Source organism: Ixodes scapularis, unplaced genomic scaffold (assembly GCF_016920785.2).
Source record: "Ixodes scapularis isolate PalLabHiFi unplaced genomic scaffold, ASM1692078v2 PGA_scaffold1__304_contigs__length_218370807, whole genome shotgun sequence".
NCBI classification, from domain to species: Eukaryota; Metazoa; Arthropoda; class Arachnida; order Ixodida; family Ixodidae; genus Ixodes; species Ixodes scapularis.
In genome coordinates this window covers 182460474-182488321 of record NW_024609846.1, presented here as the reverse complement: position 1 = coordinate 182488321, position 27848 = coordinate 182460474, and the positions used below count along the sequence as shown (strand labels likewise).

The following is a 27848-nucleotide window of genomic DNA, read 5'->3' as shown; positions in this document are numbered from 1 at the left end:
TCAAGCGTCTGTAGACTCCGGCAGAGTCTGGAGCATGCTTTTGAGGGCATTATCCTCTTCGGGAACCTGCAAAGACAAAAAGTCACGATCGTGTCAAAAACATATTTACATAATATTAAGTTTGAGTTTTTTGTATTTCCGGCTGCCGGTTGCTTCTGGCACATTCTCGGTAATGAACTGTTGGTAATAGACATATTTCTTTGAAGAACGGTTGTTACAATCACCTTAGAATTGTTTGTTTGGGAGTGTTATGCTAACAAAAATAGAGTACGGTGCCGTGTAGTAGACGCCGTAATGGGAATGCGACCAGCTATTCTGCTATATTAACGTAAGGTACCTTTATATGCCCTAACAGCAGGTTTCGGTGTTACGTTACGTTACATCACAAGGCTATCGTCATGTCTCGCTAAATTTAGTGGGAAATTTCAAATCTTGAACGCATATCCTACAATCCAATGCTCCATCCGGTATGGGCCGTGAATACGGAAGTTTTGTTTAGTGTTCACTTTGTGGCAGTTGCTATACTATTGTCTTTCCCTGTTCTTCACATTGATGCGTGGTAAAATTTGCACGTACAGTCGCCGGCCATATGAGCTCCCCCGGCCGAACGGCCACCGGAGCAGCGAAAATCCCGCAAGCGGCGCGTCGAGCGTTGCCGCGTTCTGGGAGCCGGGCTATAGACTACTTCCATAAAGCCCTGCATGCAACACGGCGCGCGTTGCACTCTGGGAACTAGTTGGCCAGGGAGGAGGGTGGCATGGTTTCGGTTTCGATCGACACGTCGACAAGAGATCGTTTTCTGGTCCCGAGAGCGTCATTTGAGGTCTCTAAACTAACCTAAATTGCCAGACCTCGAAGCTTTAGTACAAGCCTGAGACGTATAGCTCGTCTTAACATATGCTTGTTGTATTTTTGTACGTGAGCCTTCCTGTTAGCGTTTCAATCGAGGTATGTGGACGAGCCAGTGCTGGGAATCTCGACGCTGCGAAGCTCGGGGATCTTGCTTGTGTACAAATCAACAAGCTGTAGCAACCAATTAGTACGCATACATCGAGCTCGCGCCTTTACATTAGTGTTGTTGATCAGGAAGTTTGTTTGTTTTGTGCGTCCATAGACGAAATATTACCTTTTGCAATTACTGTTTTTCTTAATATGCCTGAGTATGCGAGGTAAACCTCGGAGGCGCCATTGAAAAGCTCTTCTTATCTCTTATCTGTACTGACCCGCAGCACTGCACGAAGTGAACTCCCCACCCGCTTGCTTTCCACTAATATTCAACATCGCGTATGCGCACAGAGTTATCCTGCAATCATATAGGCACGTTCGCACATACAGACCGTTTTAAGAAAGCAAAAGTCGAGCACTTGAGTGAAGAATGTCGCACCGTTCGCCGGAAGTGCGCCGGACGGGCATGAACCCCTATGCGCACCGCATAGGGGTTCACGCCCGTTCGGCGCAAGGTGCGACATTCTTCACACAAGTGCTCGAACGAATTCAAAGCGCATTTGACGGTTGCTAATGGCCATAATATTTGTTATGTGTTTGTTTTCTTCCTGCCTGAGTATGCCGAGATAATTTCAGACACACCGTTCAGGCACAGATCTTGGGCGTCAGTAAAAGCTCGTGCAAAAAGGCTTAGCGACGAGTAGGGGACGCTTTTAGGGCCTCCGTCGTAGCTAGTCGATCTCAGCGTTTGCGAAAAGTTAATCTTCTATCAGCATAAAATTCGAGTGGGAGATATATGATGACAGGAGGAAGACATCATAGTAACTTTTGTGCAGTAGTGAGGTCGAATTTATTGCATTTCGCTAAAAGTTCATGCGTAAACGCTGGGCTTAACTTTGATACCCTGTGAGGATGCGGCTTGCTTTTCGCCCAATGAAGTAACAAGAAGCGGACGTTTGGCAAACGAAATACGTGTAAGGCTCCATATGAACAAATTTCAGTTCTAATCCACTGGTACGAGACGGGATTATTGAAATTGAGCTCAAACATGCACTCGAGGGGTGAGGTGACTAAGCCACGACTTACTACGTTCGCATACGCACGCACAATATCCGGTGTTTCGGGAACCAAGGAAAGTGCCCCGGAATAAGAATAAGTGTATTGTACGTTCGTGAAAAGTCAGATAACCGAAAACGCAAGCAGCGCGTTCGGTCGCGGCGTGATAGCATGAGATGAAGCTGCTCAGTCGAAACCGAAACTGAGTGGCCAACTAGTTCCCAGAGTGCATTGCGTGGTATTTTGCCGCGATGGGGCGCGTCGGTTTTGGAAGTAGTCCATTGGGACCAAACCATTCCGCTATCAAAGGGCTGGACGCTAGAAGTTTAATAGCATTCCACGTTTCGGAACGTGAATCTGAAACACGGCCGATTACAATCCCGCTTGCGGTTGTAGGTAAACGCAGACGGCTTATCGAAATTATTCACTGCATAATACCTTTGACGTGTTAAATTCTACTTTTTTATTTGCAAAACCGGTTAGTCATTTTAAATATTTCCTATTCGAAGAGTAATCCTATGCACAAGCCCTTTCTTACAAGCTTATATTAAACCTAGACTAGACAATGACAAGCGATTTTGAAATAATTTATTTAATCTATAAGGATATGCTATAGACAACAAATAGAAAATATTTTTGTCGAAGCAGAATAAAACGTCGGGTTTTCATGAACGAGTTTCATCGAGGAGACTGTACTGTTCTGCGCTCAGTAGCCTGTTACTTCGCCAAGGGTAATCCTCTACACGATGACTTTGCAGATGGCTTCCTGGCTGGCCACTTCTCGCTTGCCGAGGGATCATTGTTGTCATGCCTAATATCATATCAAACATAGGGTTTTTACATTTGTCAACATCGATCGAACACTGCTGCTTTATCTGCGCCTAAAGCAAGCTCCAGTTTATCAGCAGTTATAATATCATCTCCGAACACTTGGGGCCAACACCCGAAGGTGGCAATTCTAATCGGCAACGTTTTTGTGATTCACACTTCTAAAGGCTGCAATCCCGATAAAAGCTATGCGTCCACCCCTTTGATAACGGAATGGTTTGGTCCCAACAGCCCGGTTCCCAAAACGCGGCAACGTTCGACGCGCCGCGTGCGGGATTTTTGCTGCTCCTGTTGGCGTTCGGCCGGGGGAGCTCATATGGCCGGCGACTGTACTTATACTTATGCACTAAAAAAACAAAAAAAAAAAACACTTATGCATTAAAACAAACTCTTGGCGTAGTTGGGTAAACATAGCAGGGCCCAAATAACGCGACGGTCAAGGACGAGTAGAAGCGGACACCACAAGCGCTCACCAGCCACTGACGCTTAATTCGCTTTAAAAAGACAAAGGCGTCATTAGTAATATATAAAGAAATGTTGATGAAGCCAGGTTCAAAGTAGGGAGCTTACGCTCAACATGTCAATCCGCCATTATTTGCGGTAAAAAAGTGCATACTTAAGACAATCGGATCTTTAGTGCTCGAAATTGTAAATTTGTTTTTCAAGTATTCATTGGGGGGGGGGGGGGGGGGGGTAATAAGCAGCAACTTGCCCAATATTATGTGCATTATATTTGTGTTCCAGTTCTAGTGTGTCTGTGTAACAAATAATTACTACCGTTATCTCTTACGCAATCTCAGGGTATAGAGCACGACACCGTTTGCACGAACAAAGGGATGTCGCTTTTAAGAGCGCAGCGCCTTGGCGCCTGTTTCCGGGTTTCGAGTCGTCGGCTTTGGCACCGCCGTCGGCGTAACCGCGCTAAATTTAGCAGGAAAATGGGAGTCACGTGAGCTCAACACCAATTGAATTCCCCACTAAGTTTAGCAGGGAAAATGACGTCACATGACTTGGTGTTACGTCGCCTGTGAACAAATAAGGTTTTTCTGCTAGATTTAGCGGGAAAATTGACGTCACGTGACCTGAGCACTAATTTTTTTTCGCCCGCGAAAAGAACGGGGAAAATGACGTTACATAACTTGGTGTCATGTCACCTATGAACAAATTCAGTTTCTCCGCTATATATAGCGGGAAAATTGACGCTAGGTGACCTCAAGAGCAATTCAGTCCCCCACTAAATTAAGCGGGGAATTGAATTGTTGTTGTGGTCACGTGGCGTCAATTTTCCGGCTAAATTTAGCGCGGAAACTGTGTAAGGAGGGGAGGGTATGGCGAAGGAGGGTGGGAGGGTACGTAGGCGGAGGAGGGGAGGGTACGGAGGAGGAGGGGAGAGGAGGTGGAGGGGAGGAGGTATAAGAAAGTTGAGAGCCATTTAAAACTTTCTGTAACCCCGAATCAGAGCGCAGCACTTGAGGAGGAGGAGGGAAGGGTACTGGGGGGGGGGGTACCTGACCTGGAGGAGGGTCACGTGACCTCAGGGGGGTCACGTGACTTCGGGGAGGCGGGCTACGTGACCCCGGGGAGGAGGGAGTCTCCCGTGACCTCGGGAGGGGGGTCACGTGACCTCGGGGGGGGGGGGGGGGGTCACGTGAGCCCCACTCCCCGAGGTCACCGAAGGTACCCCAGATGCTCCCGAAGGAACCCGAGGTCCTCCCGAGGTCCTCCCGAAGGAACCTGAGGTCCTTTCGAGGTCCTCCGGAGGTCCTTGCGGGGGGGGGGGGGCTCGCGGTTACGCCGACGGCGACGGCGACGCCGTCGCCGTCGCCGTCGGCGTCGGCGTAACCGCGCGGTGCATCATGGGAAATGTCCCATAATGCACCGCGCGAGCCCCCCACCGGGGTCACGTGACTTCGTGGGGGGGCACGTGACCCCCCGAGGTCACGTGACTCCCCTGAGGTCACGTGACCCCCTCCTCGAGGTCACGTGACTCCCCTGAGGTCACGTGACCCCCTCCTCGAGGTCACGTGACCCCCCGAGGTCACGTGACCCCCCGCCGATGTCGCGTGACCCCCCGATGACGTCATCGACACTGATGACGTCACCGGCATCCACATCGGCATCGTCATCATCACTGATGACGTCATCATCAGTGATGATGACGATGACGACGTCATCAGTGACGTCGTCAGCGACGTCACTGATGACGTCACCGACATTCGCATCGTCATCGTCATCATCACTGGTGAAGTCATCAGTGACGTCACTAATGACGTCATCGGTACCCGCATCGTCATCGTCACTGATGACATCATCAGTGACGTCAGTGATGACATCATCGGCATTGGGGGTCACGCGACCCCCCAAGGTCACGTGACCCCCCCCCTGGTTAGTCTAACCCCCCCCCCCAGCGCCCTTCCCTCCTCCTCCTCAAGAGCTGCGCTCTAATTCGGCGTTACAGGGAGTTGTAAGCGGCTTTCACTTTTTTGTTTCTTTGTTTTAGAATTAAAAGGCTGTCATCAAAAAAACTGTATTTGGTGTCAACTATTTTGTGCTCTCTTGGAATGACGGTCGCCTGGAGCAGTGGCGTCGTGCAACCCCGAGGGCCGATCGCAAGTTACTACCGAGTGATCATGTTTTTGCCAAGCATTTCCCCGGCACAGCGACATCGAAATGGTATCATGCGGAGTTCGGCGAGAGAGTTCTCTTCCATGCCGCAAAGAAGGCCGTGCTATCTGTAGACGCTGTTCCGATAATTTTCCCTAGCTGCCCGAAGAACCTTACATGTTACAAAAAAAAAACAAAAAAAACAACAACAACAAACAAACAGAAATTTGCTTTGAAAGAGAGAGCATGTTGAGACTATCGTACGTAAACGGGTGACATCATATTGTGAGTGTACAGAAGTGATTTATGTCCTATAACTGCTACTACAGTTTGACTTTCAGTTACTCTGCCATCATTTTATTCAGTATGTCATCATACTGTGTCATCATTTCAGCACTATGTCATCATAAATAGAAATGTTTTCTGCTCACGGTGGTATGTATGTACCACAGTAGCAGTTGACATCGTTTGTATAAACCATTCGTAATGCTAATACCTTTCTGCGCATGTAAATAATTATTTGGGCCCCACTATGTAAGATTATTCAAATTCATTTTTTTAATAAGAAGGGAGGAGCAGGGTGGAAAAAAATCTCCCGCCCTTTAATAAAGCCACGCAATGCGTGTCAACAATTTACTGAGCTGTTACCAAACATGCTGTCGGACAAAACATGCGAGCATGACTCAGCTGTTTAACGGAATTATTTTAAATTAGTCTAAAATTGTTTTAAAGCCCAGTAGGTGGTGTTGGGAAGTTTTATGTTTATGCAAGTATTTTTGTCACGTTGAGTTATCATCGAAATCTTCTCGTTTAAAAAAACAAAAACCGCACGGGGGAAAAGGCAATCAGTGCCAATGCGCCAACATAAATCCATCATTTCACCACACAGTACACGGGGACCAAGTAAAGAGCCCATAATTTCCTTCACAAGCCCTTCTATACTAGGGCGCCATCCATCCCCGTGCGAGTGAAGCACGCTCGGTGCGCCGAGCATCATGTGGTCGCCGTGTCGGACTGAGAGTCATCACCTAAATGTATTTCTTCCACCATGCTTTGCGTGCACTGCAGATGTTTGCGAGATGAAGCGCAGCCAATTCTACTGGGTTCAATTCCCTCCTGCACGCTTCAGTCCGGATGAGCATCGTGCCGGTGAGCAAACATGTACATCTACCGCGTGATGCACGTTACAGACCCCAGGCTGGCAGTCGTACCATAGAGTAATATACACAATGTAAAGAGCGGACACTGCATAGGCCCCAGCGGCCCAGATAGACGCGTAGGGTGCCTACATGTCTGTCTGTCTCAGGGTGAAGACATCCATTGTTGCGCTGAATGTGCCAGCGCGTGACACTCTCGCGCACTCGGTGCGTGACTTGGGCGGTAAAATGGTGTCTTTGCATTAACCAAAGCTACGCGCTCGAGCTGAGTGACACCGGATTGCGCGCGCTTCGAGATGCATGAAAAAACAACAAAACAAAACGATTGGGCGGAAAAATGGCTGAGATGTCACCACTCAAGCAAAAGCGCGCGTGTGTACGAAGGCACTCTATAGATGAGTGACAGCTAGCGCTCCTAGCGGGCGGCATTAAACACAATCCAGTTCCGGTTCCGGACAAGTTAGTTTCGGTTTCGGTTTGGGCGTTTTTGCTCCGGTTTCGCTTATACCCTTCTCCTTCTCTTTCTCCCCATCTTTCCTTCTTGTGTCGCTCCTCGCTATGCTCTCGGGAGGTCTTCGGCTCCCGGAGCCACTATTTCCTTTTTTTTTAGAGCGCAGCTCTTAGGGGCCCGTTTCCAGCCTGAGCGGCGTCGCCGTTGGCGTCGGCGTCGCCGTCGGCGTCGGCGTAACCGCGCCCCTCCCTCTCCTTCTCCCCCTCCTCCTCCCCTCCTCCTCCTCCCCCTTCTCCCCTCCCCTCCTCCTCCTCCCCCTCTTCCTCCTCCCCCTCCTCCCCCTCCTTCTCCTCCTCCTCCCCTCATTGTCCGGCTTGAGCGGCAAGAAGGAAAGCAGTGCGATGGTGGAGGAGGGGGGAGGAGAGACGAGGAGCCGGAGGCGAGGGGGGGGAGGAGCTTGAAGGACGAGGAGGTGGTAAAGAAGAGGGAGTGGGAGCGGGAGGCGAGGAGAACTAGCAGGCATGATCACGAGGGAGGAGGAGGAATATACCCTCCACTCCTCCTCAAGAGCTGCGCTCCAATTCGGCGTTACAGGAAGTTGTAAACGGCTTTCACTTTTTTAATGTTGACTCAGTTTTATTTTAATTTTTACGATATAATCCGTGCAAAATGTGTAAAACAAAATTTCTACTTTACAAAACAGATGCGTATATCTTGCTTGTTTGTTTTTTCTACTGTAAAACATTGAAGTTACACATCCTCCACATTGACTTCAAGTAACACCTTTTGGCGGGCTAGTTGGTTCATGATTTTAGAAATAAATGAACTGCGTAAAGGACGAGGACAGAGGTAGAAACGAGTACGACACACGGAGCGCAGACTTCCAACTCTTTATTTGGCGCAGACACAACAGTATATATGACAGCAGCAATCAGTTTGCGGTTAAATAAGGTTTAAACACGACCGTCCAAAAAAGAGAATTCCTTGTCTGATAGTGAAACAGATTGCATGCTTATGCAGTCGTGACCTTTCTTTTTAATGAAGTAGGCTTCTACGAGTTTTCTTTCCGTTGCCTCACTTGCTCTTGCGAGAACACGTGTCCTTTGCAAATCAGGATGACAACCGCATTTCAAACAATGTACAGACAGATGTCCGCCTGTGTTGTTTTTTATCGACAGAAAGTGTTCTCGTGCCCTCAGGTTGAAACAACGCCCAGTCTCGCCAATGTATACTCGCCCGCAAGAAAGCGGAATTTCATAGATAACACCGGATGCGCATTCCGTGTAGCGCGTGCTGTGCTCCTTTTTGCATTTGTTGATGTTCACTCTTGGCTTCATCATAGGGCACACTTTACTGAGTTTGCAGGGCGCTGAAAAGACGACCGAGAGACCATACCTGGCCGCTACCTTTTTCAGGTTATGGGACAGGCCGTGGTGGTACGGGATGACATGCACGCGCATTTTTTCTTTTTGCCTCTGCTCATTACTACCAGTTTTCTGCTTCTGTAGCAAGCGCACACATACAGCAGAGACCAAGTGTTGGGGGTACCCTGCGGCAGTAAGGCGGTCACACTAATCGCGGAAACTGGACGCCATTTCGTGAACACATGATTTTTCTTATGCTGAAGTACAGCTAGACCAAGAAGGGCCCTAGGACCAAGAAGGGCCTTTTGCCCTATGACAGTGCTCACTCAGAGCTTGTTAAAAGAGCCATTGTTATGTCTAGCTGTACTTCAGCATTAGAAAAATCATGTGTTCACGAAATGGCGTCCAGTTTCCGCGATCAGTGTGACCGCCTTACTGCCGCAGGGTACCCCCAACACTTGGTCTCTGCTGTATGTGTGCGCTTGCTACAGAAGCAGAAAACTGGTAGTAATGAGCAGAGGAAAAAAGAAAAAATGCGCGTGCATGTCATCCCGTACCACCACGGCCTGTCCCATAACCTGAAAAAGGTAGCGGCCAGGTATGGTCTCTCGGTCGTCTTTTCAGCGCCCTGCAAACTCAGTAAAGTGTGCCCTATGATGAAGCCAAGAGTGAACATCAACAAATGCAAAAAGGAGCACAGCACGCGCTACACGGAATGCGCATCCGGTGTTATCTATGAAATTCCGCTTTCTTGCGGGCGAGTATACATTGGCGAGACTGGACGTTGTTTCAACCTGAGGGCACGAGAACACTTTCTGTCGATAAAAAACAACACAGGCGGACATCTGTCTGTACATTGTTTGAAATGCGGTTGTCATCCTGATTTGCAAAGGACACGTGTTCTCGCAAGAGCAAATGAGGCAACGGAAAGAAAACTCGTAGAAGCCTACTTCATTAAAAAGAAAGGTCACGACTGCATAAGCATGCAATCTGTTTCACTATCAGACAAGGAATTCTCTTTTTTGGACGGTCATGTTTAAACCTTATTTAACCGCAAACTGATTGCTGCTGTCATATATACTGTTGTGTCTGCGCCAAATAAAGAGTTGGAAGTCTGCGCTCCGTGTGTCGACTCGTTTCTACCTCTGTCCTCGTCCTTTACGCAGTTCATTTATTTCTAAAATCCACATTGAGTCCTGACTGGTGGAGTATTTTGGGGTCAACAACAGTAAGTGGTTCGAAAATATTTTATTGAACCACATTTGTATATACATGATTTACTTCAGACGTCCTGTATGTTTTATAAGAAACAGATACTAATCCTCACAAAATAAATTAATATGAAGGAGTTCGGCATATCGTACACTTCGTAATAGATTTTAGCGGAACCAAGTTAACAAAAATTTTCCACAGGGAACATGCTGAATGGTCCATTCGCTTTTACGCCGACTCGGGCTCGGGAAGTAAGTCCAGAAATAAATAAGACATCTCTATCATTACAAGTCAAAAGAGTATAATAAAAGTGCAAAGCACACAGCGAAGAGTACGAATTCCCAATTTCTGGCTATTATAAAACGTACGAATTGGCATAGCCTGAAACACACTGCGGGCGAGCCAATACCAAACACTGAGAACTCTATTCGGAATCTGACAATATTCAACATTCCTAAATATTCCTCGAAATACATTTGATCAGAAAGAAAGCATGGCTAAAAAAAGTGGCTAAAAAACTATAGACAATGAATACAAAAGTGGATACATTTTCGTTCTAATATCTATAGCATCTATACACTATTTTCCATAAAAATTCTGTAGAAAGTGGATGAATACTTTGGCAAAAGGGACGTGATACACATTTGCTGGAAATAATAAAAAAAAAATTTTCGAGTGCAAGCTGCACCGCTCAATTAATATGCACCTTCTGTTTCTGATTTGGCAACCACCTTCGTAAATACACTATTAACAGTTAAACTTGTCTAGTTGGTTTACAGCAACTGAAGAGTGTAACCAGACTTTGTCCAGGTTCCGGTTAAGAAACCGAACATGCCAACTGAAGCGTATTCTGCGAAACATTTTTAAAAACCATTTGTACTAGTCTGAGCAATGCCAAAACTACCCAGACTTGAAAGTGTGCGATACAAGACAGCACAGACTCCTCAAACATGCGCCACGCTCTCTATTACGGCAAGAAAGCGATTGTCTCGTTGCTGAATGAAATTAAAGGCAGCCTGGGATGGTACATTAGATTCCCGAAGAGCTTTCCAGGCACGTGATATGCTTTAAAGGGATACTGAACCAAAGAATTTAGTGTCTATAATAAGTGGCGCACGTTCTTTCCACGAGCCAGCAGCCGCCGGTGTGCGCGAGCACACGCAACGAAAATGACGTCAAAGACCTCCATTCGCGCTTAACAGGACAGTGAAATGCATGGGCTTCGGGCCAAAGGAGAATAAAGACAGGCTTTTCATCTCTACAAGTGAAAGCTACGTGCTTGTTAGACCATTTAATCGCTTACCTTTTACACCAGACACTACGGTGTAGATGAAAAACTTCTCTTTATTTTCCTTTGGTCCGAAGCCCATTCATTTCACTGTCATCTTAACCGCGAATGGAGGTCTTTGACGTCATTTTTGTTGCGTGTGCTTGCGCACAGCGGTGGCTGCTGGCTCGTGGAAAGAACGTGTGCCACTTATTATGGACACTAAATTCTTTGGTTCAGTATCCCTTTAAGCACAACTGGCGAGGCCTGGCCAAGCTGTCAGACTCGTCCCCCAGCAGCTGAAACAGCCACAGCTGTGGGTTGTCAGTCCAAGGAAATGCTTGATCAAATAGCCCTGAACGTAACAAGTGGACGAGTCATCAAATATGCTAAACCTAATGTCTGATGTAATTTCAGAAATATTCTTGAGTGGCGGGAAGTTATCAATCGGAAGACACTACAGATTGTCTGCAATTCAACTTTCATAATGCAAAAATATTGGCAACTCCTTCAAGAGGTCCAGCTTTGTCATCCTCTACGTTTCCATTGTTTGACAGTTTGAACCGTTCCTTTATCCCTATCTGTTTCAGTCCTGAGATGAACTGATAAACCTTTGAGTTTGTATTGCAGCCCTGCATTTGTCATATAGCTTCAAAAATCTTCTGAAGTGGGTCTTGCTGCAGGCGTCGTGTAAGTAAGAACTTAAAGTCACGGCTATTTGAAAGCTCCTCCCAGAGCACGAGGACGCTCTTCATAGTCACGTGCCACCCTATGATGGTTTGTGACTGCATTCTGCTTACGAACTTCCATGTTGAAATCGATCCGAGTTGCAGGTGAAGGAAGTGAAATACCTCAGATTCTCCTTTCAGAATGGTATGACGCAACTCCTGCCCTGTCTTCTTGAATTGTGACTTATTTAGAAAGCTGTCCATTCTATCGCAGAAACAGGCTGTAATCATGGCTGCCTCAGGAAGCTCCTTGGCATAAACAATGAATAGGATTGCAAGACAGACTGAGGCGCTCATTACCTGTGCGGCACGTTTTACTCTCATGTGATTGAAATGGTTTTGAAAAATGTGTTTTTCAGTAAGTTTTGGAGCCAATCGCAACCTCATCTCATAGGTAGAACGATAAAGTTTATCAATATGGGACCACCCAATGACCTGATTTCTAATGCAAAATTTGTGCGCTTGGAGATTGTTTCTGGTTGTTTTGATAAGGTGCGAAACATCAAAGATGAAGTAAACATGTTCGTTATAAACTTAAAAAAAGTGAAAGCCGTTTACAACTCCCTGTAACGAGGAATTAGAGCGCAGCTCTTGAGGAGGAGGGAAGGGTACTGGGGGGGGTCAAGTCACCTTGGGTGGGGGTCACGTGACCTAGGGGGTCACGTGACGATGCCGATGACGTCATCAGTAACGATGACGATGCGGATACCGATGACGTCATCAGTGACGTCACAGATGACGTCATCAGTGATGATGACAATGACGATGCGGATGCCGGTGACGTCATCAGTGATGATGACGATGACGATGCGGATGCCGGTGATGTCATCAGTGACGTCACTGATGACGTCATCAGCGATGATGACGATGACGATGCGGATGCCGGTGACGTCATCATTGACGTCCCTGATGACGTCATCAGTGATGATGACAATGACGATGCGGATGCCGGTGACGTCATCAGTGATGATGACGATGCGGATGCCGGTGACGTCATCAGTGACGTCACTGATGACGCTGACGATGCGGATGCCGGTGGCGTCATCAGTGATGATGACGATGACGATGCGGATGCCGGTGACGTCATCAGTGACGTCACTGATGACGCTGACGATGCGGATGCCGGTGACGTCATCAGTGACGTCACTGATGACTTCATTGGGGGTCACGTGATCCCGGGGGTCACGTGACCTTGGGGTCACGCGACCCTTGGGGAGGGGTCACGTGACCTTGGGGTGACCTTGGGATGACCTTGGGGGTCAAGTGACCTTGGGATGACCTTGGTGACGGCGACGGCGACGCCGCTCAAGCCGGGAACGGGCCCCTAAGACCTGCGCTCTAAAACACGGCTTACCCACAGACACACCAAGTTGGTTCGCCAAGCTTTTATTTTGAAGCCCCCTAATCACAGACCAAAGCCTTTACTGTGAAGACAGTTTTAAGCTCTTGCAATGAGAGAAATGGGAGACTGTGGATAAGAGAAAACGGTGTTGAAGTGTGTACAACAGTGTATGCAAGTGACTAAACCCACTTCCTGGAAATTCAAGAGAGCACAAAACAACCAAGGATCTATCTGAAACACCGTTCAACACCATCATCTGTAAATCCATGGACAATGTTGTTCGCAGAGTAATAAGTCAAGTCCCTTTTCAAAGAAATCTCATCGAAAATCTAGGTGCACACACGATTGCAACCCGACAGCCCGACGGAAACAGCAGCGGGAGAAGCTCAAACCGCTCGGCTACACGAACTCACGCCGAGCATGCGAGCACGCGGGCAGTCATACGTCACCTTGTTTGATGCAAAGCCGACCGAACACGCTGCAGCAGAAAGCACAAACGGACGGCACGGCACGCACGGCACGGACGAACGACGCACGGACGAGCAGAGGCTATGCAGAATGATGCTGAGGCGACGGCGTGCAGGCAAGGAGGCACACGGCAGGCCGTGGCAGGCGCCATTCCTTACGTGATGTTTGTGACGTATTAAATTAAAACTATTTAGTCGTTTGAAGTACTTTAAATAATTCTTAAGCATAACAATTTTAAAAATGAATACTTCTCACGGAAAGAGTTCTAACTAATTTTAACCAAATCACAGAAAAGCGCCACGTAGCGGAGGGCATTAAACGCACTATCTGAATCGCGAATCGGCTTCAGTGTCCTCTCTTTACATTTACTATATTACTCTATGGTCGTACTGCACTGTATACGTTTATAATCTACAGCGTACCCTGTTGGAAAATTTCGATGTTGGAAAGATGACGGAAAAAGCTCATACAAGCGTAACCGTAATATGGGACACCCTATACAAGCGAATCGGCGGATCCAGTATAGTGGATTAGAGCGGAACGATACAGGTAGGCGGAACCATACAAGCGTGTCGTATTATGGGACATCCTAAACCAGCATAGTGGAATATGGCGGAAACATGTGGAACCATACATGCATAACGTAATATGGGACAACCTATACCTGCCAAAAGGCGATACCAGCACGGTGGAGCCATATGGCTCCAACATGCTGGTTTCGCCTTTTCACTGTTGTACAGGGCGATTTAGTTTTAAGCTTTACATATATGTTTAGAAAGGTCGTGAAAGCTAAATCAATGCAGTTTGTCCAGGCGAGTTATACGGCCAGGCGTACGTAGTGTAGGTACCTAATCGTAACGATCAGTCACATAATTAAATACAATTTGTTAATTAACTTTTTAATTAGTGAAAATGAAAATATGGTTTCAATTAGAAACTTGCTGAGTCATTGAAAACCACAAAATCAACTCTTTTTAGAAGGATATAATGCAGGGGTAGCCTTTTACGCGTTCTGTAAAAACGCTTTATTTGGACGAGTTTCTAGGTTTCAGTTCCTTATCAGAGCTCATCTCTGCGCCCAAGGTCCTGTTCCCCCTTAGACACGCAACTCACGTACACAGACCGCGTAAATGTAGCTTTTACGGCTTTTTTAAAAATATCTGAAAAACATACAAATAAACACTCTCTAGAATGTCCCCGAATACGATACGATTGTATGGTTCCTTTCCCGCTTGCATTGTTCAAGAAAAACTTGTGGACATCCAGCGTTTCATTGGAATGCTGGATGTCAGCGAGTCTCTACATCAGTGAGTGGTTTCAAACAAGCATGATGTTTGCACACCAGAAAGCTCTTATCCGAGGCTCACCAGGAGCACTAAGAGCAGAGGCAAAATAACGTGACGTGGTAAAATTGGTTGCAGGTATTTATTTTTAGAAGACCTGCATGCAGCAAAGCTTAACTTTGCTCAAAAGAAGATAATTAAAAATTCAATACTGAACAATGGTGTCCCTTGAGCTGTCAGGCCAAACTCCCACTCTTGCCACTCAGGAGTTCCTAACTTCTGCGTAGAGGATCAGCACAACCCAGATTTGTGCTGCAAGCGCACCTGCAATATAAAAGTTGAATAAACATGAGATGAAATATGAGACGTTTACAATTCTCTGTAATGTGAAATTAGAGCACAGATCTTGAACAGGAGGATGGGAGGGTATGACCCCCCACCCCCTAACCCTCCTACTCTTCTGCTCCCTCCCATTTAGCGGGAAATTTCCCTGAATTTAGCGGGAAAATTTGCCCACTAAATTTAGCGGGTTAAGTTTTCCACTAAATTTAGTGCGGAAATTGATGTCACATGACCTCAACACAAATGCAGTTTTCCTGCTAAAAGTAGCGGGGAAAATGACGTCGCACGACCGTGTCATGTAATCCATAAAAAAATTCAGTTTCTCAGCTAGACTTAGCGGAAATATTAACGTCACATGACCGCAACATTAATTCAATTTCCTGCCAAGTTTAGTAGGGTGGTTACGCCGACAGCGACGCCGCAAAGCGCGGAAACGGGTGGTAAGAGCTGCGCTAAAAAAACTAAATGCATCAGGTGAAATAAAGTGAAAATTAGAGATAAGAAAAAGAAAAGAGAATCTAAGATCAGGTTCTCAGATCCTTCCTTTTGTCCGTTCTCAAATGTTTTGATTTCAAGAAATGTTTATATCTTTATTCATACCCAAAGAACCCCTCCCAGTTTCAGCATGAATGCAATAAATCAATGCAGACTAGACCTTGTAAACTATAATGCACATGAAAATGAATGTTTGCCACATAGTCATGTATGAGTCAGTGGCTCAGATCTCTAAATACATTTGTATTGAGAAACATTCTTGAATAAAACTTCTGGGCTTTGAATTCGACAGTTTGTACTTCCATAAGGAACACTGTATGGCACTGATTTTTTTTTGCGACACATCAGAAACAGCACAGCAGTGTCATCCTTGCCTACCTAACAAGAATTTGTATTTTTTTTTTGTTTAGCATGGCATGTGCTATTCTAATGATTATACAGCCTCCTTTAACAAAATTTCCTTTGTAGAGCTTTCTATTGGTTCTTATTTAACTCGCATGACAGATTCGGTACCTTGAATTCTCACTCGGCATCAACAGTTTTATATATTAATGTAATAGGGAAAGACAAGATGTATGGTCTTGAGTACGGCTCAACAAGCACAGATGTTGAGAAAAGTACTGAAGAAAACTCAAACGTCAAAATAAAAATAAGCTGGAATGTGGATACATTTAAGGACACGGTCATAAATACAGTAGCAGATTCAATGTGAAGAATACGTGTTAGACGCACACTCAAAGAAACCTGTTGCATCTATATTCATTCAAATTACTTCGCAGAACCCAGCGCTGCAGTCTCGGGTGCGAGTTCGCTGAATGAGTCCACTGAAAATGAGTGCAGACGGAAAAAGCAGTTTGATCTGCGAAAATGAGCATTACATAGGCAAGTGACATGGCATTATTACTGTTACAGTGCCGAATGTTTCAAACTGCCAGTCGCATCATTCTGCGAGTTCCATCCGTATATTACAGGGTTTGGCTCTCTCGAATGCTTAGCGAGAAAAATTATGAACTGGAAATGTCTAGCGTAGTTCTAGAAAAACTACTTCCAGAATCCTAACTCAGCATCGTAAAGAATATAAAAAGTTTCTAGAGAGAAGGTTAGTGCAGGAGTTGAATAAACTAAATACTTAGTTTTGCGAAACCATCTTGCCGTAGTAAACGTATAAAGTTCCCCTAGGTAGAGCTAGTCATTACGGATGATTGTGCCCATTGCATACCATAAAAATTTAATTTGCGACCTACAATATTTACAGACTCAACCAACTCTGAATAAGTGGAACACTTGGCACTAACGATTGGTCTCACCATGACTGTCTGCAAACATCCAAATAATTTCCATAAACCTATGCATTTCAAGAAAATATTTGGAGCGAGCTGTTTAAACTGCCATAACACTTTTTAACACTAATAGAAAGCCTGTAGTGGGCCACAACTTCAGCAGTTTTTACTTCATTATGAAGGGCAGTAACACATATGTGAACCTTAAAACTAGGCCTGCACTGAATTGCTTTCTTAAGTTGAACGTGCTATGCTCGGTTCAATATATTATCTTTGCAGAGCTGACAATGTGCAAGTTCCCATTTTTTTATATTTCAAATCTCCCGACTGCTGGGTGGGGTAGGTACATAAGATTGATGACACCAACGTAACACAATGATTATTTTAAGAATTTGTTTGGGTATAGCACTAGCGAAGCCATCTGTGGGAAGTTATTTCTGTGACTCCGTCGAACCTACATCCGTGGGCTTTAAGTTCACATGTGAATCATGTCTGCAGACGCCTTTTTGTAATTGGAACTCCATCCAACCCGAGATTTGAATGTTTTTTGCATTTTAGGCTTAGCAGTGCTTTTGCTGTTTCACTTCAAGAATAGGTAAGAATGCTTATTTCGAGTAGCATACCTAACACTTGGTGGCATGAGGACTCCCTTGTCGTGATGCTAATCGAAAGTCACAAGCAGGGAGATACTGTGATGCTCTTGTTGCTGGGATTACCTCCCCCATGGTCCTGGCCGGACCACAGAAAAAGATTGAGTCCAAGCTTGTGGCCACTAGGATCCCCAGATCTTGAGGCAACCAGGTAGCTGGAAATAAAACAAATCACAATCAAGTACTTGGCAGAGCTACATTAGAATGGCTAGCATATTCTTTCATGATCAGCACATAGATCCTTTTGTTTTTATACTTTGTACTTGTACCTATTAAAAAACTGCTCCTTCACAGCACAGTCATAGACACACCCCAGGACAAGGCCACACAGGCCTTGAAATGATGGGTACTGAATTAAGGCGAATGAACAAATGCATTCATTTAACCCTCTTTCACCCCAACCTGGGAGATTTCTGTCAAATATTCACATTTAACTCTAAAGACTATAAAAAAAAACTACTATTGCAATGCAGAGCCGTATAGTGGGAGAGTTTAGCCAGTGGGTGTGGTGACAAAGGTGGCGGAAAGGAGGAAAGGGAGGAGAGCGCCGAAGGAGGGAGAGAGAAAGCAACAAAAAGGAGACGACCGCTATTTTGACGCAATGCTGTTGGCGCGGAGCACTGTTGAGGCTATGTGTCGTCTGCTACTGGCTTAATTCATTTTTGCCTTTATAAAACTTTGCGTTTAAACATGGAGAAACTTCTTTCTTTAGGTTTTTAAGCCACCGAGGAATAACACTATATTATTTTATTGCCAGAGCCTGCCAAATAAAAGCAAAGGGCAGGTGTCTGGATAGAAAGAGTTTAGTTGGCGCACCAAGAGGCTAACCAATAAAAATGGGTACCACTCTGTGCAAAATGCCTAAAAAGCGTGCATCTCTACTTGACACTAACAGCTGCATACACTATCTATTTTACTGACTAAAGGGTACTAGATCATTATTTTCAGCTAACTAGTCAAACTAGATATTCTTGCCGACTTGCTTTTTAGGAAAATTTTTAAATTTACAACAACTATTAAGACAACGGCTAAAAAAAAGCAATGGCAAAACCAACAATCGAATTCGCCTGCTCTCCAGTAGCACGACATCTATAGAAGGCAGACCTGCAGAATGAGCAAGCAGTCTAAAAAAGAGTATGTCCCATGTATAATTTGTTTCCATGCTGCAAAGCAAGTGCTGGAAAGAGGTTTCACGACATTAACAAAATTTCTTGCAATCAGTTGAGAACAAGTTAGAGCAGTGAACTTGTCCTTGCCCTTGGCATAACGTCTTAGTGTTGCCCATGGAAACTCAAATAAATTTGTAAATAAAAACAAAAAAGACTAACCTTTATAAAAAAAATCTAACTTTCGCAAAGAAAAGTTATCTTGAACAAAATATGCGGGATACAGTTGTACAGCATCCATTTCTGTGCTGAACCAATTTTGAGGCAAATCTGCGACAATGAAAAGAAAACGCCCGAGTACATTAGGGAAAGACAGAAAGGATGCATACCTACAAGAAAAAAATTTAGAACGACCACGGGCAGGAACCTCTGGTGAGGCTCTCGGAGTGACTCCCTGCAATGGGCCTGCGCAGACCAGAGAACAAGATCGGTCAGAGCTTGCAGCCATAAGGTGCTTCATACCATGAAGTTCCAGAAGTAGCTGCAATTGGACGCAAAGTGCATTTCATTTCTCTGCAGAATGGAGAGTTTAATAGCTAGTATGCATTCATAAGGTGATACAGTCACGAATGCAGATTTTTCAATGCAGCAGTATATCACCAAATTGTTAACCGTGCCGGGCAACACTAAAAACCGAGAGCATTATTCCAAACTATCTCAGTTTAAAGTTAACCACGGCAGAAGCTGCAAGCCATGTGACCTTCAAGTTGGACGCCATGGTACGTCGAGCTTATAATCATGTGTCACACTGTTTTTGCTGCAATGGCTTGTAGTGTCAAAAGTGGCCCAGCTTAAAGAGATGCAAAGTATAGACGTTTGTGAGTGGGGCCCTGACCTAGTCTTGAGCTACATTGCGAGGAAGGACGTTTCAACCGGGATGTTTGCTGCCTGTATCCACACAACCAGCTTGTGGACAGCGATTGCTCGAGCCGAGTACATGTCCTCGACAGTGCCATTATTTGACAAGCAGTTTTATGAATGTTAAACATGACTGACTTACAGAGAGACTGCATCTCAACGACTAATGACTTGGGATACCTAACTGAATACTGATATATTAACTGAATGCAAAACAAATTACCTGGCAGGCATTAAATTTATCAACAAGGTGGGTCGACTCCGCATTAAGTTGGAGTCGATGCGTCAGGCACGTAGCCAGGATTTTGTTTCAGGGGGGCCCACTCATAACAAAATGCTGTATGAGGGGGAGGGGGGAGAGGAGGACCCATGCAAAATGGAAGATATCGGGGGGGGGGGGGGGGGGCCGGGCCTCATAAGCCTCCCCCTGGCTACGTGCCTGCGATGCGTAATAGGACAATACAAACAAAGATATGCCTTACAATTCCTTTTGCACCCCCAAAATGATGTGTTTTTGAAGGTAAGATACACAATGTTCTTGATTCAGAAAGTGCCTCAGCTGTACAAATGCATATGCAGTAAGGGCACTCGCCAAGCCTATTCTCCTCAGCTCTGTGCAGGTTAAGCTAAGTTAGAGTATAGAGGTACACGCTCACTGACAGCATGAGAAAGGCAGGGAGAAGTCTCCGTTGTTCCACCACCAGCCCGTCTGGTACCTTCGATGACGTTTCAGCGCCTCATGAGCCTGGAGCGAGCACATCTGTCCAAAGTGGGGTGAAAAGCACAAGCACGTGCTGGAGGACGCCCAGCCATTCTCTTTTTGTCATCGGCTATTCTACATATTTTAGTATGACATATTTTTAAGTGAGAAAAAGTATTGCAAATATGCAGTCCAACTTTGACCATAATACAGAAGTCTGATAAAGATAACAGTTGCCATTCACCATTTTCCAAATAAGTGGTCCCATGTATTGGAGCATCTACACATGTGGTGCGTGAGTGGGTTCAGGACTGAGACGCTAGAAAACGAAGCGCTCACAAGGCTTGTCTGGCCCTTCCAACCATGCGGGTACATTCATCGCAAATCCCCGATTTTTAGACAAAATGATTTAGAATGAGCAAATCTTGTCTACGCCCGAGGTAGAACATTGAATTGTGATTCCCCCATATTGTGCCAACCATCCTTCAACCTGCGGTACCACCTGCAAATGAACTATGTTGCGCTGCGGCACGCGTCCATGCTGCCTGCTTCAGGGAAAACCACTGCTCGTGTTGAAGACGACATCCCAGTGTACAGGCAACAATGTTTAACGAACTAAAACAAAATTGATATCATTCAATAGACACAGATAGGCTCACAAAGTGTTGACACCATGATTGTTGTTGTTGGTTTTACTCTTGCATACAAACAAAAGTGACTTCCTCTTTCCTCCGATGTACAGTAAAACCCCCTTATCTTCGTGGCCCCTATTTCTTCTCGAATCGGTCACAGAGCACATAATCGCAGCCACTGAATTCTGCAAAATTAAAGGCCGCGAAAATTAAAGGTTCGCCAACATGAAAGAGTTTACTGTTCTTCTGTGTGTCACATGATGTTAACATTTCAAGGAGGCTGAAGGTATTGGTTTAAGAAAAAATTGACCTATAAAAAAAAAGCCCTTCTCCAGGTTAGGCACGCGAGGTTCTTTTGGACTACCTATAAGGCGGCAAGTTTGTTTCGGCAGAGCTTTTGGTTAAACGGAGTCACAAAAGTAGCTATACTTGGAGTTAACTATTTTGTGCTGCATTATAAAGCTAGAGTAAATTCCACTGTGCTTCTGCACAGCACTGTTTGTTGCGAGAGCATATGTGGTTTAGTGTTGCATCCCATTTGCATGATCTAGAGAAACTAGCGCTAGCAGAGTTGGAGCACTCAAAAAAAAAACACAGCCGACTGTGGAAACATTGAGAGATGCACACATGCGAACTGTGCATTTCTTAAAAGTGGATTCGAGCAAAGGTAAAGACAATATGTATACTTACGGCGGCCATACTTGCCTTTCCCAAGCATGACCACTTTTCCCTCGGTAGCAGCATCCAGTAAGCAACAGCAACACGCCCATGAGACGCCGCCGACTCATGGATTGAATGACGACCCGCTTGAGGTCTTGGAAGGAGATCCGGAACACTGCTTTAGGCCAGATGTGGTATCTGGAGGGGGCAGGGACTAAAAGTAAAAATTAACAAATTTATCTGAAGCGCTACATTCCTATAGCATAAACTCTAGGATAGCAGTATCTTTTTTTTTAGGTCAGTAATGCATTTTAATTAAACACAAATGGTTGGTTTATATGATGAACCAGCAGCCCCTATTTTCCTTAAGTGTAACGGAGTGTCTAACATTACGTCCGACGGAACCCGAAATAAAAATTAAAGTTACGCCCAACGTAACTGTCAAGCATTCGAGTTGCGTCCGACGTAAACCAAAATAAAAATTAAAGTTACCGTATTTACTCGAAAATAGGTCAAACCCTATTTACTGGGTCCATAGAGAATAAAAAAAAAAATAATTCAAATATAGGTCGACTTTTTTTTTTTTTTTTTTAAGAACAGGGGAAATTTTGGGCAAAAGAAAGAAACAAACCTTTATTTACATCACTCTCAGCTAAATCACGGGGCGATGCCAAAAACTTCATCGCCGTCAGAACTTCTGGACATGTCATCGTCGTCCGAAGCTTCTTCAGCTGGGTAGACATCCTCGCATATTCGCAGCAATACTTCACTGACACCGTTGTAAAATGACGACAGGAAACGAAAGAAGGTGCGAAGCGACGGAAGACAAACTACAAAGACGCAAGCAAAGCCGCCGTGTCGCCATGAGCAACACGCGAGCCGAGCCGCCTCAAGCAACTAACAAAAGTAACTTTTTCTTTTTTTTTTTTTTGTGCGCGTTTGCAAGGATGGAGGGTAAAGTGCGTGGCGCATCGCGTTCCTCTCCTTCCCCGTTGCCCAGCAAGGGGAACGCTAGAGGCGCGATGTCGAAATCCGACGCCCGAGGAGCGGCACGGGCCACCGCGGGCGGCGAGCCATTTCGGTTACCAAAAGCTTTTTGAAACAAGAAGCGGCGCGGCTCTACGGCAACGCCGGCTCGGTGACTCGATAGCTTCATGCTTCCGGTAGGGTTGCAAAATTTGGTCGCGAATGCAAGTGTCGAAATTCTTTAGTCACAATTTCCGAAAAAAAAAAAAAGAAAGAAAAAAAAGGTCGATTTATATTCGAATAAACACGGCCGCGCGACGATACACACATTATGATAGCGATTGGTGCGAGCGACCAAGGCGATGAGCGACGTTTTCTAGAAGCCCAAGAACCGAGCGGCGCAAGCAGCGGGAGTGAGAAATCTTCGTCGCTCGGCGCCGCCACTCGTAGCTTCTCGCCGTCGCTCGTCTCGTTGATCGCTATATTGCTTACATGCCGTTCAGAAAGGCGCTCTAAGTGCTTAACATTGCATTGGGACCAGCCTCGCATCCAACCGTAACCAGTCTTGACTTTCTTTAAAGCCGCACAGGTAGAAGTTAACATCGTACATATATCGTTTTCAAGCATGGCTCCTCGTTCATTGCTCGATTTACTCCTCGTTCATTGCTCGATTTACATTTGCGGTAAATGACAAACCGCAATGAAGCACAATTATTCTAGTTCAAAATTGTCACGAACACTTGGCACGCATGCTTACACTGTAGCGCACCAAACGTAATTTAAAAGTAGAACGAAAACGGGACGAGATTCGCTTACTGTTTCACGGAGACAGACGCCTTCTGATCCCAGGCCTGAAGAACTCGGAAGTTGCCGGCGGTCCGGAGATCGAACGAGGCGAGCCGACCGCGCTGACCCAGGCCGACCACACCTGGTTGAACTATGAGAGGCGCCGTCGGGTTTAGAACCAGAGACGCAGTATAAACGGACCGCAAAACATCTGTCCGGTAACCGTAAACGAGCCAACGAACCACATCGCGCTATCTTCGCCATTGTTCGCCATCTCCGCGACGACCGGAAGTGGAAGCCGCGAAGTTAGAAAGGCCGCGGCAGCGGAAGCACCGAAGCCACTGGGCGGAAGCCTTAAGTTTCGGTTTCGGTTTTCTCCAACGCCGGCTACGGTCGCTACGGTTGCGGGCTGGTGAGTTTGTGGCTGGTTGCGAGGACGCGAGGGGCCACGAAAAGACGCCGAGTTTGCCGAGTACGAGCAACGGGCCGTTTGCCGCTGTCCACCGGCGATGCGGTATCCGCGGCTTGGTGTTGCGATCGGTTTCTTGCCGTGCACGTTAACTCAAAGCTCGAAGTTCCGCAGTTCCGTTCCGGCACCAGCCGCACCACGTTTTCCGGTGCATCGCACGTGGAGTCCTTTCGACGCATTCAGTGAAAGTAAAGATCGTGTCCGCTGTCTTCGGTGCTGTGGAAGAAGTTGCGAGACGGAAGAAGCATCAAAACCAAGGCGTTTAGGACTCCAGGCCGGGCCGCCGGTTCACTCTGAACGAGAGGCGACGTGTGTGCGCACGCTTTGAGAAAGCCTCCGCGTTTCGCCGCGCCAGACCTCGCCGATCGCGACCGGACCAGCCGGACCCCGAGTCCGAGAGGCTCTTGCGCAGCCAGGAACGGCACCGAAGTAGGAGCTGCTCGTTCTGCGCTTCCATGCAGCGCTCTATAGTGCTCGGACCTCTCGGTGTCATTCGTGCTTGCACTGAAGTCATTGTGACCCCTTCGGAAGCGCAAGTCGTACTTCGCAAAGGTTTGGACGGGGCCGCCCTCACCGAGCAGCTCCGCTATATTCCGCTTACTTATGATCGCAACAAAAGCTTGCGTTTGTTCTCGGGAAAAAAAATTGCGGGACCGCTCTCCGCGCCGCCGACGAGGTTGGCCGCCGCCATGTTCTCAGCTGTTCACTCGCTCCCGCAGCGAGCGCCTTGCGATTATCCTTCCCGTTCCAAAATGCGATGCGCTTTGCGCATTATGCCGTTTACATGACCATATATTGGATGCGGCAACTGGATTCAATGCGACTAAGTCGCATTCATGTAAACGCGGCTTATGTTCTTTTTCGACATATATGGTGTATGTACGATACCGGTGGTGAACGATGGACGTTTTGTTGGAAGATGGCGGTCGTCTTTCTGCATGTATGATTTAGTTATAACGGTGGTCCTGTGGTGTAAGCGTTTTGTTGGAAAGAAGGCGGTCGCCTACGCCATCGGACGCAAAATCATACCAGCCACACGGAATCATATCGGCAAGCAAACTGGCTGCCAGTATAGACAGACCCGGAGCCATAGCGGTGCCGGTATCTCCAGTTATGCAGAACGCCAAACCAAACTAGCTGCATACATAATACCAAGAAATTATGGTGGTGTCATACCAGAATTGTAAAAGCGGCAGGTTTGTTTCTTGTACGTTTTTCCAATAGGGTAAGCAAGTGTCGCCACAAGTAAAAGGCAGACCGACCTTTTATTTATTTATTTATTTACAGAGTACCTACATCGCCTCGAGGGCATTATTGTAAGAGGGGCAGGAAATAACTCACATACATAAAAAACACAAAGTGATCACTTGTCCGCACAGATTAGATATACAGCCGAGAAAAAAAATACACTGTTGTACAAGGTGCTCACCACATTATCAGGCAGCAAGTTCCACTCTCTAATTGTCTTTACAAAAAAAAAATGACAGAAGCTGTCTGTTTTATAGGAATATTCAAAAACTTTTCTAGAGTTATCACACCTAGCTAAAACATACGTTGGCCCCAAAAGATACTCATTCTTATTAATACCAGTATTATTATAATAAATGCGATGAAAAAACTTCAATCTTAATTTTTGCCTTCGAATGCTCAAGGGCTCCCATCCCAGCATGATTTCAACCTCTGTCATACTAGCGTATGGATCGTAGTTGTTACTAACAAATCGCGCTGCTTGATTTTGAAGTTTCTCTAATCTATCGATCAGATACTGCTGGTAGGGATCCCATATAGCGCACGCATAATCAAGCATTGACCTTACGTGCAAGAAGTAGAGTTTCTTTTACGTCTGGGGACGCGTGTTTGAAATTTCTACGGATAAAAAAACAACATTTTATTGGCCTTATTAATTGTGCAGTCAATATGCTTATTCCATTTAAGTGATTGGTGAAAATAAACGCCAAGATATTTACATTCAGAGACATTACCGATTGTCAGGATTTTGATAGTATAACTTGTAAAAAATTTAGAGACGTTTCTAGCAAAATTAACGAGGTTACATTTTCCAATATTTAGGCTGATGTTCCATTGGTTACACCAGTATGCTACCTTATCAAGATCGCTCTGTAGGATCTCGATGTCTCTCGTCGAATTTATTTCCCTGTAAATAACGCAATCATCAGCAAAAAGTTTTATTGTCGGCTGAATATTTTGTACAATGTCGTTAACGTAAATTAAAAACAGTAACGGTCCAAGAACACTATCCTGGGGGACCCCTGATGTCACGGAAAGGACTGGGGATTTACTTCCATTTAAGACAACACATTGCTCACGGTCACTTAAGTAATTTCGTATACAATTTAGTACCTTACTATTAATATTTATAGAGGCTAGTTTTATCAGTAGAAGGTTGTGTGGTACCGTGTCGAAAGCTTTGCTAAAATCTAGAAAGACTGCGTCTACTTGCGTATTTATGTCATTTGCTTTTAATAGGTAATGCTGTAACTCTGCTAACTGCGTGTTACACGAAAATCCACTCCGAAAGCCATGCTGGGATGGAGTAAAAAAGTTAAAGCTAACAAGATATTTGAATATTGCGCTATATAAATTATGCTCAAAAAGCTTAGAGCAAACTGACGTTAGTGATATAGGCCTATAATTTTCTACAAGTTTCTTATTTCTGGATTTAAAAACAAGAATCGCATTCGCCGTTTTCCAATCTATTGGGACCAACCTTGTCTCAAGTATCGTTTTAAATATAATAGACAAGTACTGTGATACAATCTCGGAACACTTAATGAGAATAACAGGTGATATAGCATCCGTGCCAGTAGCCTTTGACTAATCTAGGCCGCGCAAAAGAGAGGCAATACCATGAACATCAATATCAATATCCACCATCATGCCAGTAAAACAACTATTCGGTGACTCCACTACATACCCAGAGAGTCCCGGAGAAAATACCGATTTAAAGTAGGAATTGAAGCATTCTGCCATCTCCACATTTTCCTTTAACATTTGGCCGTCAACATTAAGAACTGGGATAGAAATATCGTCTTTCCTGCATGTCTTCACATATTTCCAGAATACTTTTGGGTTTCGTTTAAGATCGCAGTTTAGCCTGGTAAAAAAATGACTGCTTAGCTAACTTTATTGTTACTTTTAATTGATTATTAATATATTTTAACCCTTGCAAATTAAGGACAGAGTTATCTTTACAACGTTTTTTGTAAGCCCGCCTTGCTTTCCCCAGTAGTTTCTGTATTTCGGCATTAAACCAAGGTTTTTGTTTACGTCTTTGCCGCAAAGTTCTTGAAGGTACAAAAGCCTCAACTAACTCCAATATTTTATTGCGAAACAAAATCCAAATCTCTTCTGTTGTACAAGACTCAGATAAACATGAAAAAGTTAGAAAATATTTCTGTAATGCATTACTGATGGCGTCAAAATTACCCTTTTCATAGATAAGTACACTGCGTGGCTCTTGTTTCTGTTCAGGTACTCCTGATACATTCAACTTGGTGACAACAACATCGTGATCACTTATTCCAGGATATACCTGGGCGCTAGAAACAATATTTGGGTCATTGCATAAGACGAGATCTAAAACTTCCGTCAGTCGAGTCGGCCCTATGACATACTGAATCAGTCCAAATGTATCTATCAATTCTGTGAACATAGAATAAACACGCGATTTGCTTCTTGCCGTCGTCCCAGTTAACAACGAAAAGTCTGGCAAATTAAAATCGCCTCCCAGAAAGATGGTGCCTGGTATCACTGATAACATATCTGAGAGTAAAGAAATGCTTGTTTCATTTTCGTCTGGCGGACGGTAGATAGTTCCAAACACCACAGTGTTCCCTTTCGGAAAACCCACGCGTCACCACACCGACTCAGAGGCATTCTCAAATTTAACTGCACAGCTACTCCACCAAGATGAAACCAGCAAAAAGACTCCTCCTCCGTGTCGATGTCTGTCTTTACGATATACCGTAAATCCCGGCGGAAAAACCTCAGTGTCAGAGACCGTATCGTCCAACCAAGATTCGGTCCCCATAACAATCTGTGGATTCAAAGTCATTATTAAAGATGCAAGCTCATCAACTTTATTCATGATGCTACGGCAGTTCACAACCAGATTATAT

At 45.4% G+C, this 27848-nt stretch overlaps 1 pseudogene; it reads right to left on the bottom strand.

The window, feature by feature from the left end:
• Positions 1 to 27784, bottom strand: LOC120848470 (annotated as a pseudogene).
• Positions 27785 to 27848: the final 64 nt, after the last annotated feature.